The following is a 16,395-nucleotide window of genomic DNA, read 5'->3' as shown; positions in this document are numbered from 1 at the left end:
AGATATCAAAACACCAGAGTAAAAAGACACGTTCAATACAGTTGGTAATGTTTAAAAAACAACACCAACAAAACACAACCTGATTTGTAGCACTTGCCAAATTCCATAGGTGCTTGTGCAAAGCTATTACTTAAACGTAATCTATTTTTAAGGACAGCTTCTCTGACAGATATGGCTATGCAGGAGTGCTTTGATAAGGAAGAAATTAGAACTAAAATGGTATGATAGGGGGTCATGATGGCACCTGAGGCTGGGAATGGATTTCAGTCATGATCAATTTAGTATTTTCTTCCCTGCATATGGTGATTCACTTTTATCCCCTGTTCAAATGATTAATGTATTTACAGTTGCATTTACGGTGATGTTGCCTAAAATGGATTAGAGAATCCAGCGTGGAATTAGAATTTTTCTTTAAAATTTGAGGAAATAAAGAACAGTTTGTGGAGAATTTTATTTCACCACCTTTAAGTAAGAAAATAAAACAAAAGGGGGCACCTGGGTGCTCAGTTAAGTGTCTGCCCTCATCTCAGGTCATGATTTCAGGGTCCTGGTATTGAGCTCTGTGTCAGGCTCCCAGTTCATCAGGGAGCCTACTTCTCCCTCTATCTCTACCATTCCCTCCTGCTCATTCGTTCTCTCCCTCTCTCTCTCAAAATAAATAAAATCTTAAAAAGAAAACAAAACAAAAATTTTCTTCTGAACTATCTTTAAGCCATGAAATTTAGAATTAAAAAAGAATTAAAAACTTACCTCTAATAATTCATGTTTTAAAATGTATGTGTAAGTGGAAATGTTAATATTTTCACAAATTCATGTTTCAGAAACTCATGTTTCTTTAAAAAATTAATGTAGAAGAAAAATAGGAAGGTTAATTTTCTCATAAAAATAATCTTTTCCTGATGTTGGGAGATAATTCTCCATAGCTTTCTTACATTTCTATGCATATTTTGGGCAGAGCTACTAACTGCCTTTCTTCTATCTTTTCCAGAATATCTGCCCAGAAAATAAAGTTGGAAGGTAGAGATAGTGGCCCTCCTGGAACTCAAGTTGGTCAGGCTTAAAGTCTATTAAAAAAAAAATTCGAGTTCCCTAAGCTTAGAGTTCCTCTTCTGTAGTGTAGCCCACTGTGTTTATAGGCATCTTGTGGGAATTAAGCCTCAGGGAATTGGTGCAAATGCTGACTTCCTGCTTATGACTATTGCTGTGAGAAACTGTCCTTCGCCTCTGATCCAGGAGTCTCATGTCTGCTACCCATCCTCATGAAACTGTGGCAGATTGACTTGTTAGCTTGCAAGCAGGGTATAAACTCAGCCCCACCATAGTTTCTGACACCTAGAGAAACTTGTACACATTTGTGCCAGGGTACATTATAAGAATATTCAGAATAGAATTGCTTGTGATATCCAAAAACTGGAAATAAATAAAATGTCTGTCAATATTGAAATAGATAAATATATTTTATAGATTTATATGATGAAATCATACACAGTAGATACACAAGTGAACAAACTACAACTCTGTGCAGCAATGTGGATTAATTATATAAGCGTAATTTTAAAAAAAGAAGCCAGTCACAAAATTATATGTACATCCTGATCAAAACAAACACAAGTAAACTATATTTTAAAAGAGAAATACATTGGTGGTAATGGTGTAAAGAAGATGAAGAAATATTATATGAAGAGTATAAGTCATGATAATTACCCCAAATGAGGAGAGAGGGTTATATGAAAGAAGAAACTCATGGGGGATATCTATCACGCTGTCAGCACTCACTCTATGTCTGACCCAAGTGGTAGATACATGGGTGTTTGCTTTATATTTATTCACCTTACTGTGTATTTGCATTTTATGTGTTTTTTGTGAGTGTGGTATTGCACAACCAGAGTGGTTAGAATTACTTCAGAAACAATTCCTTCATCTATTATTCTTTGGGTGATATAACACAATGTATCTGTTCACTGTAAAGAATGTAAACAGAGAAAAAAGTAAACTTTATATTAAAGATTAATTAAGGCTTTATAGTCAATAACCACCAAGTTATTAATGCTTTGTTGAATAAGTTTCCTTGAAAATGTTACTTTTACAAATATGCCAGACTATTAAATTGGGAATCAGAGTTTGTTTTGAGATTGATTTTTATGTGCTTCACTTTTGAGAGTCAGTACTATGAACACATACATAAGGAATACATCTCCTTGAAGTGCTTTACAAAAGGTGATAGGGTGATATTACTTATTTTCAAGAATATACCATTAACAAAATAGGTACTTGGAATTATTGATGCTATATCCATGTGTTATGCTTTTGAAAGAACATAAAGTGTATGGTCATTTGATCAAATGCATGTAGTGGTTAAGAAAAATTTTATTTTTCTACTCCTTTATGTTCATTTCTATGTATTAAATATTAATCTTTCTTTGATCTGCCAATGTATGCATGTCTAAGGCATCCTCTTTGCTGATCAAAGTATTCCTATTTATTAAAAGGAAATCTAAGATTGGGAAATTCCCAATCTTAGATATTTTAAAAGATTTTATTTATTTTAAAGAAACCGAGAGAGAGAGGGAGAGAGAGAGAATGTGTGCCAGGAGAAGGGCAGAGAAAGAATCTCAAGCAGGTTCCCTGCGGAGCAGGGAGCCCCACACAGGGCCTGATTCCAGGTACCTGAGTTCACGACCTGAACCAAAATCAAGAGTCAGATGCTCTACCGACTGAGTTACCCAGGCGCCCCTGAGATATTTTTAAAGGGGAAAAAAAAAAAAAAGTTTTAAGGTTTTCCTGATTTGTCAATAAGGTTTAAAAAAATAATAGAAATAATAATTATGAGACTGATTTAGCTGTATAGTATGTTGAGTGGCTGAAACATTAGCGCTTTTTTTGTATTTTAAACAGTTTGAAATTCTTTCATCTTATAGCTGCCGACAATTATATTACAGTTTCAGAGATCAGTTGTAAAAATGCTCTAGAGATGAGGAAACGAATGCCAAACAAGGAAGGGACTAAGACAAGGCCACAGAATTAACAGTAAGATGCAACAGCAAGATGTCAAGATTCAAACCCAAGTTTGAAGTTCTTTTCTCAACTGAATCACAAGTCCCCACCTCCAAAACCAAAGCTGTCAATACTTGAGGAAAGTCTTCTATGACACCTGCTCCCTTCTTCCTCAAGCCCCAGTTTGTCTCCTTACACTTTTCCACTCAAGTTGAATCACAACTCTCTAATTTTAGGCTCAATCCCTTTTCCTAGATAGGATGTGTATGAAGAAGAGAGAAGAATGAAAGATTTCTGCAGCCCTGTGGGTTGATTTTTCATTAGCATAAATATAATCAACCAGGCCAACAGAAGACTCAGCAGCAGATGGCTAGTAAGATCCCCTCTTGTTCAGTATATTCAGAAATGGAATTAATTTTTAATACCACATATTAGCAATCTTCTAATACATAGGTAATCTCCTTGCAGCCCCTTCCAGTAAGCACAGATGCTGCTGATGGAATAAATGGAAGTCAGCCTGATCTAATAGAAAGTGTTTTTCCACCTTTTCCTGGGATAGCCATTTTAGTCTGAATTTTACTGGCAATATACTTATGAGACACTCAATAACTGTTAGCTCTATTAGGCTATGGCTGAGTGAATGGATCATGGCATAGTAGGCAAAGCACTGGACTGGAAGTCAGAGAAATTGAAATCAGGTTTTTGACTTTTTTGGGATCAAATGATAGAGTAAAAATAAATAATTGACTCTTTTGGTTTCAGTTTATTCATTTGTGTAAACAAGCAAATAAATGAATCTGATGATTTCTAAGTTACTGTTAGCTAGCTCTGTGTTTCTCAGACACTGTGAATGGTAAATACCACTCATTCCTTCAACTATTCCAAATAAAAAGAAAATAACTATGTTTTTAATCTAATGACTTAGAGTATATTCGTCAATCTCCAAAGGCCTTACCTGACATTTTTATTCCATAGAATAAAATAGGCACAATTTAGAAGACTCTTGGTATGTTTCAGGTACTACATTAATTACTTTACAAATGCTATCTCATTTAATCCTTTATGAATTAGTTATTATTATCATAACTTTTTAGATGATGGAACACACGCTTTGGGAACTTGAGTAACTTGACCAAGGCCCAGAAGCCGCTCCTGATTGGTAAGACATGATATCAACTCATTTCTATATTGCTTCAGAGTCTGTGTTCATAATCACTGTACCTGAATGGAACATGGTAATACAGGATCATCAAGGGGAATCACTGGGTTAAGATAGGAGGATGTAAATTGTTTTATTTCAAAGGTAATATGTAGTTATATTCTTGATATGCAAAATTAAAATAGCACATGGCAAATGTAAATTTCCTCCTTACCTGCCCTTTCATTCCCACTCTCCTCCCAACAGCATAAATTGCTCTCTATAGAGTAGTGTATGGAGACACGCTATTTTAGTGACTGAAAGGAAACACAAGGAGGAAGGAGGGGCTCTGAGGTAATAATGTTCTGGTACTTGATCTGGGTGCTTAGTTACCCAGATGTGTTCATTTTGTGAAAATATATCAAGCCTTTATGACTTGTATACTTTTCTGTATGCATGTAATATTTCAGTTAAAAGCATGTCTGAGTTTCTTTCATAGCGTATGAGGAACAGGGGTGGCACCCCCTGTCATTGGCCAGGTCCTCTTCAGGGACCCAGAGGTGATCCTTCTGGATCAGCCTTTTGGAGAAGAATTCCTCCATGCCCTCATCCATGTGGGCACTGAGCCCATTTTGTATGTGTGTGATATTTCAGTTAAAGCATGTCAAGGAAAATACCATGATACTGACTGCTAGTTGTCCCAGAGCCTCCCTTTTGGGAAATTATGGAAAAATCTTGTAAAAACTGAGTTGCAAGAACAACTTTCTCTCTTTGTTCCTTGAGGATTAATGATTCTACATTGTAATTTCTGGAATCCACTTTGGTTATACCATTTGTTGGGAGCCTCCTACATAATTGGCACGCTCTGCTTAATGTATTTCCCCATGTGAGGCTGCCCCCATTCACAGAAGAATGCCTAACTCAAATTGCGCTTCATTTTTAATCCCAATTGAGCTCAAACCTCAAATTTTCACAATTGGTCTCCTAAGGCGGAATACCTCTTCCCTGTTAATCTGGTTTCCATGAGAAAGATATCACCTAGAGAAGTTTTATCCATCTCCATGAAATTCTGAGTGGTAACTTTTGGTATGTGGAGCCTAGCACCTTCCACTTCTGTGTCTCTTAGGAGGCCGGCATGCCTATGGAGAGCACCTGTCTACAGTTGCTCTTGGCCATGGAAATATTTAAAGTTTTTGCTCACCAATGTCCATTCTTCTTCTCTGGGCTATATTTCCTGGTAGGGCCATTTTATTCGTTCTGACTGCTGGGTTGAGATTGAAAGTGGTGTGTTTCACTTTCGGAGTGGAGCGTGTGACCGCCAGGAAGAGAAACTTTCAAAGCCCTGTCTTATCTTTCTGCAGTGGCAACCAGCAAAGTTTGAGAGAGTGGTTGTTTCTTCAGTCTGGGTCCCAGAGACAGACCGAAATATAGAGCAGAGTCTCAGCTGCCCTACGACGGACATTAAATGAGCAAGCAATATGCCTTTGTGGCTTCAAGCCAGTGAGATTTGGGAATCATTTGATACTGAAGCATAACCTAGGCTCTTCTAAACTATTGCCAGGACTTAAACTTTGTAACTGAGGCTCTGCCCTCAGGCATGAGGAAAGTCATTCAATACTGCCTATATCTGGTAGGGTAAACCTAATTCTCAGGTTTAACCTTCAGAAATTCCCTTCATTTAAAGGCTATATTCTCCAATACCAATGTAATATGTGATAAAGATTTTTAAGTCTCTCATTTATCTTGTTCTTTTGCCTAAGCAATTGGTTTAGAACTTGTATAGGGAAGAGAAACATTATTTGCTGGACCTCCTTCTTTGTAATTCCATCAGATTAGTGAAGGGGGCCAAGTGACCTTCAGAAACTAAAGAGGGAGGTAAGGATGAGGTCATGCGTAGCCCAATGGGTAATGTTAAAGATTTTGTCTTTAATGTAAAGTCCAATAGGAAGTCACAGAAGGTGTTTTTTTTTTTTAAAGATTTTATTTATTTATTTGACAGAGATAGAGACAGCCAGCGAGAGGGAACACAAGCAGGGGGAGTGGGAGAGGAAGAAGCAGGCTCACAGCAGAGGAGCCTGATGTGGGGCTCGATCCCACAACGCCGGGATCACACCCTGAGCCGAAGGCAGACGCTTAACCGCTGTGCCACCCATGCGCCCCCACAGAAGATTTTAAGTAGACACGTGACAAGATAGGATTTGCAATTTTCAAGAAGCAGCCTGATTGGCGTGTGGAGAATGCATTAGAGGGGTATGGAAACACATATAGGCAGACCAGGTAAGAGGACATTGCAGAAAGTCCTAACTCAAGATGATGGTTGCCCAAACGAAAGAAATTATGTGATGGTTAAAATAATGAAATACACGTTTCCTTTCCTCTTATGGTCTGGCTTGTCTGGGAATACATTTTAGAATATTTAGAGGAATGGAAGTATGGCATAGCCTTCAGGCAATTCTCCAGAAATAGTATAATATTAATATTCTCTCTGTCTCTCTGTATCTCCTTCCTCCCTCTCTCCCTGTCTCTCTCTCAGTTCCTCTCACATACATACATATGTACACCTACACACTCATACACTTTTGGATAATAAATAAAAGAGTTTGGATTATATTTCCTTGTAATAATTTTAAGTATACAAATTCTGTATATACTTCAAAGTCCAACCGCTATCTCCTCTGTCATTTAAGCATTAATGAAGACCACATCACCTCTATTCTTCTGAGAGTGTCTGGGCTCACCCTATGTCACCTCTGGTCCAAAACCCTCTTGGTAACAAGTTATGTCTGCCCAGAGTCCTGCTGTGTTACAAGGTACCCTAACCACAACCTTCCCTGTATTACAAGGAACTCCTATACCACAAGGATTCCCCTGTCACAAAAAGCCCATGACCACAGAAAAAGAAAAAACAAACAAACAAACATAGTTTTTTTTTTTTTAAATGATTTTTTATTATATTATGTTAGTCACCATACAGTACATCCCCGGTTTCCGATGTAAGGCTCGATGATTCGTTAGTTGTGTATAACACCCAGTGCACCATGCAATACGTGCCCTCCTTACTACCCATCACCCGTCTATCCCATTGCCCCAGCCCCCTCCCCTCTGAAGTCCTCAGTTTGTTTCTCATAGTCCATAGTCTCTCATGTTTCATTCCCCCTTCTGATTACCCCCCCTTTCTTTATCCCTTTCTTCCCCTACCGATCATCCTAGTTCTTATGTTCCATAGATGAGAGAAATCATATGATAGTTGTCTTTCTCTGCTTGACTTATTTCACTTAGCATTATCTCCTCCAGTGCTGTCCATGTTGTAGCAAATGTTGAGAACTCGTTCTTTCTGATAGCTGAGTAATATTCCATTGTATATATGGACCACAACTTCTTAATCCAGTCATCTGTTGAAGGGCATCTCGGCTCCTTCCACAATTTAGCTATTGTGGACATTGCTGCTATGAACATTGGGGTGCATATGGCCCTTCTCTTCACTACGTCTGTATCTTTGGGGTAAATACCCAGTAGTGCAATGGCTGGATCATAGGGTAGCTCAATTTTTAACTTTTTAAGGGACCTCCACCAAACAAACATAGTTTTAAGAAAAGACGACCCCTAACCACAGAGGAAGCCAATTTTCATAAAGGGATCCCCGACTGCTTATTGAAGCTGGGAATTAGGTCTATAAAATGCCAACTAAAAGGGACCAAATGGCTTGTAGAGGTAAGGTACTGCTGGGTGCCCTCTCATTTCTACTCGCTGCATAAAGATTAGCAGTAAAGGGAGAATCTTCTCTTCCAACAGCACACATATCTGATTCAAAGGCCACATGATCTTCGATGGATATGTGCCTGATGAGATTTTGTGCAAAAGGCCAAGATTTTCCTAGCAAGGCAATTTGGGTTTACTCCAACACTCAGATGGGCAATTGACACGCTGAAGTTCTATATCATAGAACATAGGCACAGTGATTTTCGACTGGAAAGATTTCAAAGGATAGTTTACTCATCTTCCATTGTGGCAATTAAAAATAATTCTCAGTAAGATACTCCTAAAACATTTACTTTGAGACATGTAAATTCCTGGGGATTTCTAGTATTAATTAGATATAAAATTGGGAAAAGTTATAAATAATCTCATCTGATACTACAGTCTGAGTTCATAAAGGGTGAATTTGGTTTGGGGTAGCTTTTTAAGTAACAATAAAATAGTGGAAACCATTGTATGTTGAAGCTGCTCCTATTATAAAAGAGAGAGAAGAGAGGGGGAAAAACATTGAGTGCATCTATATAATGATTTTCTTTTCTAAGACAAGCATATGGCTCACTCGGAAGTGTTACTAAATTATTAAATTTCACATTAAAATGTAGTGTGAACTCATCCCTGCTTTGCCTCTTCACAATTATCTGTTGACCAATAGATGGTGCTCTGATCTTGATTCTAGTGGAGATTTAATGATGAGCAGATTACAGACTGTAGATCTTTATTGACTTAAAGGGAGTTTGCCATGACTCATTCATTCATTCATTCATTCATTCATTCATTCATTTTACCAGTAATTATTAAGCACCCACCATGTGCTAGGACTGTATTAGGTTTCTTTCCACAGAGTAAAGATCACTATAAAGGAAATACAAGCTTCACTGTTTTTCTTCTTGGGGTGATAATATTTCAGTTTATATTGCTGTGTAACAAATTCCTTCAAAGCTTAATGGTTTACAATAACAACAATTTACAACTTCTCACCATTTGGTCTGTTGGCTGGGTGGTTCCTCTCCTGTTTCTTCTGGGCTCACTTGCTCAGAGTTGCATTCAGCCTGGGCTGGAAAATCTGAGACGGTCTAACTCACATTTCTGGCAGTCAGTGCTGGCTGTCCTCTGGGGCACCTATGTCTGCCTCCCCATAGACCAGACATGCTTTCTTATTACATGGCAGCCTCAGAGCAGGGCTCCACGTGGGTGAAGCCAGAGCCATAAAGCCTGTTAAGACCTACGTAGTCTTGTAAGTTGCATCATGTCACTTTTGCCACCTTCTATTGGTCAAAGTGAGTCCAGGACCAGCCTAGATTCAAGAGGTAGAGGAATAGACTCTAACTCTTGGTAGAAGAGTGATAAATCACCTTGCAAAGGGACATGCTTCCTGGGATGGGAGGACTTTGTGGTCATATTTTTTGATCTACAAAAAAACAAGTAGAGAAATGAATAATAGTACACTAAAAATGCTTAGATCTCATAGTCTCCTTGTAGAAACATGACTGGAGAAGCCCGGACTTGCAGTTTTTAAAAAGGAAAGTGGTATGTCTTTAAGACAAACTGTCTATTGGGCTAATGAGGCCATTGCTTCCGTGGAGAGTAAAGGGTTATATGGATGTGGATTGTATATCACACACGCTGTGTGGATTTCTTTATTATTCGTCTTTTCCATTATTCCTAGATACTTAGTTTTCTTCAGCAGTTGACTAACCCTGTGAGAGTGTGTTAACTCCTAATTGGTACTTCTCCAGAGGGTGGGACAGAGATAATGAAACGAGATACAAAGAAGTAATTGAGTTGCACTGGCAAGGCAGTGTGATGTAGTTCCGTATTTGACGGCATAGTACGTGATCAGATAATTAACCTTTCAACAACAGTGTTCAGTAAGCACACAAATATATTTCAGAAGTTAGAGCTTTTTTGGGGGTAATCATTTCATTTATTAAATCCTACTGTGTGTCAAGATTTTTACATATGTTATCTTTTTTTTTTTTTTTTTAAGATTTTATTTATTTGAGGGAAAGAGAGCTAGCCAGCAAGACAAGGAACACAGGCAGGGGGAGTGGGAGAGGAAGAAGCAGGCTCCCAGCGGAGGAGCCTGGTGTGGGGCCCGATCCCAGGACCCTGGGATCACGCCCTGAGCCGAAGGCAGACGCTTAACTATTGAGCCACCCAGGCGCCCCACATATGTTATCTTTAAATGTTTTAACAATCATGAAAAGTGTCAGTTTCTGTTTTACAAATGAGAAAGCTGAGGCCTAGGGAAGATAAGTGAATTTCACATAGCCAAATATTAAGTACAGGACAGAATTGAGACTTCCCGGTACCTGCTCCATATCCATTCTCCTCCTCCCTTTGTGCAGTGGAACCTCAGTTTCGCTGGAGGTTGCAATGTGCCCCACCAAAACTATATTTCACAAACTTCTTTGCATAGCCAATGGAAGCTGGCTGATGAAAGGTAGCTGGAAGTTGTTTTGTAGGGCTTTTGGGAAAGCGCCTTGAAAAGGAGGCTGATGTGGTTGATATGCACATTTCTGCTATTATTCCTTCCTGCTGCTTGGAACAGGACACGATGCCTAGGGCCCGGCATCTATAATATAAACATAAGCACAAGCACCTAGTGAGACTATTAGGATGGTAGAGCAGAGACCTGGAAGAAGCATGGCCCCTGAAGAATTTATGGGCCTGCTTTATCAGCTCTTACATGAGACAAAAATAAAACTCCCATCTTTCTTAAGCCAGGGTTATTTCCTATACAGGCAGCTATACTCAATCCTAACAGTTAAAGACATCAAAACACACAGCCCCCATTGCTTTATCTCAATTCTTTATTTAAAAATAAAATTTAGAGAATTAGTATCATGAAAGTAATAAAATAATAATGCAGATGCAAGAATGTCCGCAATCACAAGCCTCTATTTCTGCAGAAAATTAGGAAGAATCTTATTTATGTTGAGCTCAGCCCAAGCAAACTGTATTTTCAAGGCTTACTTCCTTATTCTCCAATTTTAGTGATTCTGTGGCTTCTGAAGGAACCTGATCCTGCTTCTGTGCCTGAGAATGAGAGTCCCTTGCCTTTGCTTGGAGTCTGTGGCACTATGACTTCTGTAGTGATCGACCTTTGTATCCCACATCCTAAAGCAGTGCATCTTCAAATTTCAGCTACATGAGAATCACAGGGCATGTTGGTAAATTAAAAAAAAAAAATCAGATTTGGAGATCTACCAGAGAGATTTTGAATTAATTGTTCTGTGGCGGGGCCCAGGAATTTGCATTTTTAGGAAATACTCCACACAGTTCTTAGGTATGTGATTCACCAGTTCCCTTTTGAGAAACCCAGCTGAACCTTCATCCTAACCAGTGCTTCACACTGTTATCTGATCCAAACTTGCAATTTTTGGTGTGGAAGTGGGTAGGAGGGTATTTTGGTGTCTTTAATAGTTAGACATGGAGTGAAGATGCATGTATAAGAAAAACAAAACAGAACAAAACACCTGGCTTAAACAAGATAGGGTTTGTATTTTCCACTCACAAAAGTCCTGCTATGGTATGAATATCAAAGGTGATTCCTAAAATTTAGTAAGCCAGGTCAGGGTAATATGGCTTATTTTTTTTACTTATAGGAATTTTCTTGTAAGTATTAAATCTGTACTAATTGCCATGGCTGGCACAAATTGTACCAGATGGATAGGTAAGTCTCCTACTTTTGCAGAGTTCCAAGTTGCCTTTCCTGTTCTTAATTATTAAAGATTAATTTTATTTTGCAGAACATTCACAGAGAATTGCCAATACCTTTCCTCAAAGGACATAATTTAAACTTTAAAAGATCAAAATTTTAATAAAAGTTTGAAATTGTTGCCAATGTTTATACAGAAGCGACCAAATGATTTCAACTAATGGTGCATATGAAAGGCAACCATTGTGAGAAGGTAAAACCTAGGCCCCCCCGGAAAAGAAAATACCTGTCTATCTCCATAGTGTCCACATAGTGGACATATAGTGTCCCTCTTCTACTTTCAGGGATGGGTTCCTGAGAAGTGCAATGGCACGGAATGGGAAAAATGAAAACAATCAACCTCTATGCTTTAAGGCAGAGCTAGACATTTTACAAAACCCGCAATTTTACCTGATTCGTCAATCATGTATGACTAGTATGTATCTCATACATGCTCTTATGCTCTTTAATTTATTCTTTTCCTTCAGCTGGATTTAAGTTAAATTAATTTCTATTGGGGCATCTGGGTGGCTCAGTTGGTTAAGCATCTGCCTGTGGCTCAGGTCATGATCCTGGAGTCCCAGGGTCGAGACCCAGGTCAGGCTCCCAGCTCAGCGGGGAGTCTGCTTCTCCCTCTGCCTCTGCCCCTCACCATGCTTGCATGTACTCTCTCTCTCTCTTTCTGTGTCTCTCTCAAATAAATAAATAAAATCTTCTGTAATCCTACCACTGCTACTGCTGCTGTTACTACTTCTACTACATCTCCAACTTCTCCTGCCACTACTGAAATATCCCCTCACCGTCAGGTCAGTATTGCAGGTATGCTATGAATGTCATCTGTTTAGTAAAACATCTCTCTGCTCCTGAAATCTAGGATTGGCTGATATCTAGGCCTGATGCGGGACTGTCTTGAAATTTCTGTTCTCCGTCATTCTATGGATTTTCTTTATTTTTCTCTCAGGTTGGATCCTGTCCCCCTAGCTCTCTATTATTTCTTTTCTCAGTTCATGCCTTGTTTCGGCAGAACACAATTTCTAGGATGGTCCTGAAAGAAGGTTCCATGACAGGTAAACTTTTTGAGGCATTGCATGAATGACGCTGTCTTTCTTATCATGCCATCACCTTCAGTGGCCGGTTTGGCTGGTGTAGAATTCCAGGCTGAGTGCTTCCTTGTAACTCAATGCTCCTCTCTCTTAGAGCTTCCATTGTAGTATTGAGAAGTCCAATGCCACTCTGATTTTTGTTCATTGTGAGAACTATGATTTTTATTGCTCTTAAAACATTTCAAATCTTGTTGTCCTCAGTGATCTGAAACATCTTGGCATGAGTCTATTTTATCTCTTATGTCAGTCCTTTGATGAAATTTTTCAGTCTGTTGATTCATTTTTTACAGTTCTGTGAATTTGTCCTGAATTGTTTATTTGATTATTATTTTCCCCCACCTCTTTTCCCTGTATTTTTCTTTCTGGAATACCTTTTGATCTTAGACCCTATGGATTGACTTCTTTTTCTTTTCTTTTCTTTCTTTTTTTTTTTTTTTCTTTTTTTTTATGTTTCTGTCCTATTTTCCACCCTTTCCTCCTTTTGCTATATTCTGCCAGGTTTTCTCAGTCTTTTTCATGTTTTCTCAATTGTATCTTCCAGCTCTTACATTGTATATTTAATAACTGCTGTTACACTTTTCCTTTCCAAGAGCTATTTTTTTTCTTTTGTTTTCTGAATGGTTTCTTTTCTCGCCCTCCCCACAGTAGTGTGACACAGGCAGTCAGCTATCCAATATAGGTTTGTATTCGTTCCTTAAAATAAAGTTGCTGATGGAAACTGACTGCTCAGTCAGGGATCTGACTCCCCTTGCATCGTGCTATTGGAAAGTGAACAACAATAGTGTATATTCTTCTAAGACAAAGAGAAACTAAGTATGTTTCCTTTGCCATTTCTTTCATCATTTGTCACACGAATAGATAGAGCTCTAAGGACAAAAGGGATGGAGAAGTCACAAGTGGGGAGGCAGGAACCTGGGGTAATATGTGGAACAGAGCCCCTCCCCTATCCCATTACTAATTGGACTCTATATAGGTGAGAAATAAATATCTATGATATTAAGCTATTGAGATGCCAAGGTGTTGTCTCTATTATAGCGGTTAGTATTACCTTAATTAAGGTATCATTCTTTTTTTGATTGGTTGATGTAATAACTTCTTTTTTTCCTCTGAGAAAATTAATGCTATTTTTAATTTTATTATTCTTTCTCCAGTGTAGTCTTGTTTTTCCTCGGGTTGCTTTTATGGGTGTTTGCTTTGACCACTTTCTGTCATTTGGATGCTTGCCTCAAATATCTTTATTGGCCATTCATATTTAAGAAGAGGGCAACAAAAAAAAATCCTCTTTAGAAACTGTGTGCATGTGTGGGGGCGCGTGAACTGTAGGCTTCAGAGTCGAGTAATTTGACTAGAATGTTTCTTTGGGAAATCCTTTAGGAGAGTATTTTCAAGGCTTTCTCTTGGACTTGCAAGATTGCCCAGAAAAGGTGTTTTCGACCTCCTGGCTGGACGTATAGTCTTCACAGCTGGCAATCTGAGAGCTAGGTTCAGGGGGAGATTTGGGGATAGGAGAATGCTGACATCTCAACATTCAGTCTGGGAACTTGCATTTAAGTCCCCCATTTTTATTTTGGCACCTCTTCCTGCACCTCTGCCTGGTGGCCCTTTAGTAGAGACAACCTCAGTTTCACTTTCTGCAGAGTAACTTCGAGTTTGCCAGAGACCAAGGAATGGCTGTCCAGCTTCACAAGTTTGGTGAGGGTCCAAGAGGTCTGTATGTTTCTCAGAAATGACTTTCAAACTATCCTGCAGGTTTATCATCACTTTTACCCCTGGGTCTTCCAGAGGTACTTGGTCCACTAAATCTTGGGTCTTTGGGGGATTCTGTACCATACATTGGGTTGTTTCTCAGGTTTTCCTACCACTGGCTTAGAATTCAGCTCTCTCAGATTTGCCAAGTAATTTACCACTCATCCAATTGTTTTCTAGCTTCCAAAACTGTGTGGTCTTTGTCTCCTTTCCAAAAACTCTTTGCCCATGCATCTTTATGCCTTTATTAAAAAAAAAAAATACAGAACATTGAGCTTTTAGAAGGCAGCAGGGCTCTTAATTTACTATGTTTATCTGGAAACTTAAAAAAAATTTAAATTAAAACCAACTCAATTTCATAATTTCCAAAATAGCAGGATGTCTAGAACCTTTCTTTCCCTCTCTTCTGAATTGCTCCGTGACTCCAAGAGATTACTCAAAGGGGCAGATCTTGCTTATAATTGCTTCACCAAGAGGAAATTGGGAAACTGGCTGATTCACTGGTGAAACTCATTTGTCTGTTATCATTTGTTCTGTAGCTGGTGGACAGCATTGCTCTTGTCAAGTCGTTTGGCAGAGCTCACTGCTGTGCTTAGGCTTTGCTGGTCCAGTTCCTTGCATGGGTTCTCTGATGGAGCTTAACCTCATTCCTTCAGCCATGGGTGGTGTGTATTGTCTCTTAGAGTTGCATCTTTTTGGTTCATGGTCATATGCTCAGCTCTTGTTTCCAGAGTGTGGCCCTAATTGGCTAAAATGATCAGCCAACCTCAACTACACATTGTGCCTGAACCAAGCCTCCCTGAATAAGCCTGGGTCCCTAATTCAGATTCCTTTCCCCTAACAATAAGTGTTTCTTAGAGGACCCTAGAGTCTTTTTCTGCCAAAGTCCTTCTAGTGACTGTAAGCTTGGACACCGCCTGAGAACTTCCAGCCCCTCACAGGGCAAGCAGAGATTTTTCTTTTTTTAAATTTTTTAATAAATTTTATTTATTTATTCGATAGAGATAGAGACAGCCAGCGAGAGAGGGAATACAAGCAGGGGGAGTGGGAGAGGAAGAAGCAGGCTCATAGCTTAAGAGCCTGATGTGGGGCTCGATCCCATAATGCCGGGATCATGCCCTGAGCCGAAGGCAGACGCTTAACCACTGTGCCACCCAGGCTCCCCAAGCAGAGATTTTTCTGATCAGCAGCATTTGTATGAGATTTGGAAGGTGAGAGAGAACCAGAAAGCCCTTATGACTCCTCTTGGCAATCATGGTCAGATATGTGGGCTTCAGCTGTTGTGAGGTCCGGGGCCTCTAATATTATCGTGTGACTGACTCACTTCACAGTGCTAGAGGCAGCTCTGATCACTAGCAGCACTAGTGGTACTATACACTTTCAAGTCCTGAGACATAATGGTAAACCCTGAATGCTAGTGGCCGCATTTCCTGACTTCTCTATTCCTCTGGCTTGTCTGACAGTTTGGAAAGCACCTAACCCCTTGTATTAATTCTCTTTCTGCTTGAAATACTAGGATGACAAGATCATGACTGCTCTTGTACCCACCTTGTCCTGTTTCACATCTCTCCCAGGGTTTTGAGTGCCTCTTGTCTACACTGAGAGGAACACGGTAGCTATCAGATGGAAGCTGCCCTGGGGGGTGTGGTTTGTGGGCTGGAAGTCAAGCTCCACTGACCCAGGCGTGTTGCCCCACACAGACGTGTGAGGGAAATTCAGGTGTCAAATGTAAATTATTTGAGGACTGCCTTTGTTTTCCAAAGGGGAATGGTTAGAGAAAAAATTAACCTCTTTGAGTAAATAATTAAATGAAAACTTTTCTATTTTATCCACAAATCAAACTCACACTGGTAGACAATGTGTAAATAGTATGGCATCCAGCTCTATAATTCAGTGGATCCCTGCCTATCTAATTTAAATCTGTTATTGTCCATGCTGTCATCCTACGGAAAAACTAG

At 39.3% G+C, this 16,395-nt stretch overlaps 1 protein-coding gene across 3 annotated transcripts in view; it reads left to right on the top strand.

Annotated features, from left to right (window-relative positions):
* NSUN3 (NOP2/Sun RNA methyltransferase 3) overlaps positions 1–16,395 on the top strand; it is a 301,891-nt gene that overhangs the window by 140,315 nt on the left and 145,181 nt on the right. For 2 of the 3 annotated variants that reach the window (XR_006777400.2, XR_015724231.1), the window contains exon 7: positions 4,089–4,153. The exons of the other annotated variant lie outside the window; for it this stretch is intronic. The gene's annotated coding sequence lies outside the window, so the exon portion shown is untranslated. The remainder of the gene's footprint in view (positions 1–4,088; positions 4,154–16,395) is intronic. 3 annotated transcript variants of the gene reach the window in all.

The sequence above is a fragment of the Ursus americanus genome, chromosome 4 (assembly GCF_024610735.1).
Source record: "Ursus americanus isolate L20-20 chromosome 4, mUrsAme1.1.p, whole genome shotgun sequence".
NCBI lineage: Eukaryota > Metazoa > Chordata > Mammalia > Carnivora > Ursidae > Ursus > Ursus americanus.
The sequence above is the reverse complement of the archived record's forward strand: the minus strand, read 5'-3'. Positions and strand labels throughout refer to the sequence as shown.